We start from the raw sequence: 5,496 nt of genomic DNA, 5'->3' as shown, positions 1-5,496 counted from the left end.
GATTCATCCTCGCTTCCGGATTTGTTGATTTGGTCCTGGGACGTCATTGCATGAAAACTCGTTTATTTAAGTTCTTCATCGTCTGACTCTTCTGAAGAAGACTCATCCCAGGTCACCTTCAGAGCCTTCTTCCTTCTTGGTTTCTTCGCATCTTTCTAGTTCGGATAGTTCGCTTTGATGTGCCCCTTCTGGTTGCATCAGTAGCAGGTGACTTCGACTTTCATCTTTGAGTTTGGTTGGGCCTCCTTGGACTGAATTACCTTTTTGACATCCTTTTTGTTGAAGTCTTTCTTCTTTTTGTAGAGCTTCCTCACTAGGTTGATGAGTTCGGCCGTGAGCTCGTCATCGTCGTCGTCTGAATCCAGTTCTTCTTGTGACTCCGATTTGGTTCTGCGTCTTGGTTTTGACTCGCGCACTCTGCCTGTACCTGCAACCAAAGCTATACCATTCTTGGTCGGGCATGAGTTAATCTGTTTATGTAATTCGAATTCTATAAATAGTTGATCTAATTTAATTGAAGAGAGATCCTTGGATACCGTGTAAGCATCTACCATGGATGCCCACAAGGTATTCCTTGGAAAAGCATTTAGCGAATATCTTATTATATCTTTGTTTTCTACATTTTGTTCGATTGTGTGGAGACCGTTGAGGAGATCTCGGGCGTGTAGCTGGCTCGCCGTTTCACCTTCCTGCATTTTAATATTATATAATTTATTGAAAATGAGATCCCTCTTACTTACCTTGGTATCGCATGTTCCTTCGTGTAATTCAATTAGCATCTCCCAGAGTTCTTTGTGTTAGTGAGAGACCTAGAGTCGATAATGTGATGATTGTTGTATGGACTCGATGTATCATATTCCTATATTTATAAAGGCATTTCTTATGGTTATTATACTTACCTGTATTGGTGCCAAATAACTAAGTATAATAGCGTCCTTGAGTGGAAGGTTCTTATCTATATCAATCGATTGGTTGAATTGATAGTGAGATGATATAGAGAACACTACTCTTAATCATTCCTAGTCAAGTATTAACATTCAGGGACAATGTTAATGCGCTGAGACTAGAATGTAGGTCAACTCGATGACTTGATCTCACAAGTCATGGATATTAGATATCAAGTTGACACATGGGTATGCATTGGAGAATGTATACTGAATGACCCGCTATGAGAAAGTATCATGAATCGTTATATGAGTGTCATATACTTTCTTATGTGACTATTAGTATGACTATCAGTTCTTGTACCTGAAGTCACCATGGTTCCCGACATAAGGAGTTGCATACTTTGGCTTCGTCAAACGTCACCCGTAAATGGGTGGACTATAAAGGCGATTACTGGGTATGTAACAAATTATGTGGAGGTATGTGAGTGATGTAGATGAGATCTATCCCTCCTATATAACAGGAGTGATATCATGATTCTTGATAGAGTGAGACCACTAAGTGCATGGCCATGCCCAAGTGAGTCAATATGAGATATTGAGCTTATTTGATTAGAGTGAGTCTACTTGGAGTTCAAGACATAAATTGATTAGAGGATGACACGGTCTATACCTCAATTAATCAATTTAGATGTCAAGGATAGAAGGACATTGTCACATATTATGAGAGTCATAATTAGTAGTCACAATGGTGATGTTGGATCTCAACATTCTTATAACTTGGGTAGTAATGATGTGTTGCTAGATACCGCTCATTACTTATGTTTCTAAATGGGTTTAGGAGCATTGCCAACATTACAAAAACCTATAGGGTCACACACAAAGGGAAATTAGATGGAGATTAGGTTCATATGATGGACCAAGAGAATTAGGTTCATGTGATGAACCAAGTTGGATTAAGAGTAAACCAAATTAGACTAATTGAGTAGGACTCAATTTGTTCATGTGTCGAATGAGTCTAGTTTTGTAACGCCCGAAAATTCTCAAAACTATTTTAGAAATATTCTATAATTTTTCTGGAATTTTAGGATATTTTTACAGAATTTTTAGAGTAGCGGAAGTATCAAAAACAAATAGAAAACGAAAACGGCCTAAGCGGGAATTGAACCCAAGACCTATGGTTTACGGATAATTCTAGTAACCAGTTGAACCCAGCAGGGCCGTGCTGAAAGGAAAGGGAGGCAATTAAATTTATATTAGAGTTGGGCCGAATTAACCATTTAATATAAATAGGAAATTATTAAGTGGGGTTTTATTTTGATCGGGATTCCTTCTCCTCAAACCCTCACCGACGCCACCTCTCCCTCTCCTCCCTCTCTCGGCGCCAACCACAAGCAAGGCTAGGGTTCCGTCCCAAGGGTTCCAAGGGCACCTTCCAGCGATGACTTCGACACAAGGACGCTCCCCTCCGCGAGAGGAACGTGTAGACTCGAGAAGATCGTCGAAAGAATCATCTCCTCCGGAGATCTAGCGATTAGATTTGTAAGAAATATAGAACAGGAGGTAAGGAACCCCTCACCTGCAGTATAAGTAGCTCTCGTGTGAATTTCATGTATGAGTTTAGTAATATGTAGACTATCGACACAAAGGATGCGAATTAGCGCATACCAAGTGTTCGATTTAAATTGTTTAGCACAGAAAAATGCAACTTAGGCATTTTAGTGGCTTAGATGAATGCAATAGAAGCATTTCCTAGCTTATTGAGTCTTGCTCCAGGTTTTACAGGACCAAATGTCCAATGGGTGGGCTCCCACAGTCGCCTCTAGGTTTAGATAACCTAGTTCTGGGTTTAGACAACCTAGTAGAAGCAAGACAAGAATTTATTAGCTTGTGTTCAGTATTTTACTTTCTCAGTGGCACTGTACTGGATTAGATATCCATTGGGTTGGACTCCCATAGTCGTCCCTAGATTCAGCTAACCTAGTAACCCTACTAGATTCAGAATTTGCAACCCCGGGTTTAGTTAGGGATGCGCGCACAACAAGTACAATTGCCGGGCCCAAACAACAACATGATTATGTATTTTAATCTATTATGAATATAGTTTTCAAACATCACAAAATAGTTATGTGAACTCAGTACAGCCTCAGCATCAGATTAGTATTGGCTTATGCTCAGTTTTATATCGGTGTAGCTTTCTGTTGATACAACATGATAGTTTATGATTAGCTCTATTACTATGATCAGTTTTGATTGCTATGTGTTGTATGCCATGCCATGTTTAGCATATTCAGTATGTTCTTTTCAAATAGCATGTTTTCAAAGCATAAATAACATCGTATGCATGTTTTTGTGAGTTAGATGATTTCTTACTAAGCTCTCAAGCTTACAGATACTATTTTCCTTATACTGTAGATAAAGGTAAAGTGAAGATGGACTAGCGGAGGCTGGAGGACAGTGCTGCAAAGATGTGTGTGGATGGAACTTGGAATAAAGATCTTAGAAAATTTTAGCAAGTTTTGTTTTAAGCATTAGAATTTTTTAGTGTTTTATCATTCGCACTTTATTATGTTAATTGCTATGAATTAGTAACCATGCACTCTATTAAGCTTAGAACACTATTTGTATGACGTTAGAATGTTAGTTATTATTGTTAGGGTGTTCTTAGTCATTTTTGGAGTCATTATATGTGATTTGGCATGAGACAGTGCTGAAATCAGACCTTTGGCACGAAATCAGAAACTCGAATCGATCAGATGATCGATTCGAGGGTTTCCAATCGATCGATAGATCGACTGGGCAACTCGTCTCGCGAACAGTAGGCGTCTGGATCGATCATCCGATCGATCCAGCCAATTCCGTCGCGAACAGAAGGCTCTGGGATCGATCACTGGATCGATTGGCCGCCTGGATCGATCAGCCGATCGATCCAGAATATTGGTCCGAGCACAATAGCGTGCTGGATCGATCACTGGATCGATCCAACCTGACTTCCGCATACAGTAGCCACCTGGATCGATCAATGGATCGATTAAGCCATTCCAATCGATCCGTGGATCGATTGGGAGGCATGATGTCAGCAAGAAACTCTTAGTTAAGTTCCTTGACCATTGGGGGATGTAATACATGTCATGAATAGTTTAAATTACACACCTTAGCTTGTTTAGAATCAAGAAATGTCAATAGTTAGCAAAATTTTAATTAGTACAGCTTCCGCATCTAGATTTAGTAATGCTCAGGGATAGTTAGCACAGATTAATGTAACGATCGGCCTCACAGCCTAGTCAGTAGAAGGCGGGTCGTTACAGAGTGGTATCAGAGCAGTTTCCATACTTCCTACACACACATCAGCATTGAACCTGCAGCTTCCAAGTAAGAACATCTCTCACTTACTTTATGTTTCTTGTTTCATGTTTAGATATAACTAAAGCATGCTTGTTCATGATAGTAGTTGACATGATAACAATAGTTACTCCCTTATGATTGTGTTAGTCATGTATGTCCTCCATGTCTCTTGAGATGGCACGAGGACGCCCAGCTAGGAGGGCACCAGCTACTGAGCCCCAACATGAGGCAGAGTGAAGTTCGTGCCTCCCACGGACTGACAAGATTGGTGGCTCGATTCGTGACACATAAAGAGCAATGAGGAGATAGCCACCTTAAAGGCTAATCACAGAATACTCCCACTTACCGGAACCAAATGTAGCGCCGGTAATTATAGAGTTCCACGATCCCCCAACCAGGTGGCCCGAAGGCAAAAGAGAGGCTATCTCGATCGATGGCGAGAGAGTTAAGCACGAGAACTTCTCAAGCACAGTGAACCATGGGATGCTCGGCTGGTTCAAAGACCTGATACGATGGAGCTCTTGGGTGGCGAGAACACGAGAAGGTGAAATCGCCTCCTACTGCACTGACGGAGATGCATGCATGTGGTGGGAGAGAATCGAGTGAGCGCCCGGTGAACCAGATGACATGGGCTGACTTCGAGAAAGAATTCTTTGAGGAGTTCTTTCACATGCGGGTCACCAACTACGACGAGTTCATGAGTTTCGTCAGGGCAACCTATCGGTTGAGGAAGCCGTGAAGAAATTCAATAGATTGGCTCGTCTATGCCTGAACTAGTCGGTACGAGAAAGAAAGAGTCCGGTTGATGCTCAAGATCCTGAGGCCGAAAATAGCAATGAGCGTGGTGGCGGCGTTCACAGCCGCACGCAGAACCAGAAGAACTAGTCGGGTGCTCGACCACGAGCACTACCAAAGCAAGTATCAAGCAGGCAAGTCCTCTCGAGTCAAAGGGCAAGGAGGCTCAAGCACTTAGAAACAACCGGCTCCAGTCGGAAAGGAACTCCGGCAATAAGTGCAAACCAGGAGTTACCCAAAGGAGGGGCTAGTAAATGCACCAAGTTATCCAAAGTGTGCTACTTGTGGGAAATTCCACCGGAGTTTTCGCAAGGGCATGCGAGGATGGACGGAAGGGCATATGGCTAGCGGTCCGAACAAGACTAGTCTTCCTCCACCACGGCCGATTCGGTATGGAGGCCAGCCATCTCATTACATCGATGCGAGCCGCTCTAGATGGTCCATACATCAGCTAGGGCGACTAGAAGCCCCT

Source organism: Zingiber officinale, chromosome 5B (assembly GCF_018446385.1).
Source record: "Zingiber officinale cultivar Zhangliang chromosome 5B, Zo_v1.1, whole genome shotgun sequence".
Taxonomy (NCBI): Eukaryota; Viridiplantae; Streptophyta; class Magnoliopsida; order Zingiberales; family Zingiberaceae; genus Zingiber; species Zingiber officinale.
This window is presented reverse-complemented; position numbering follows the sequence as displayed.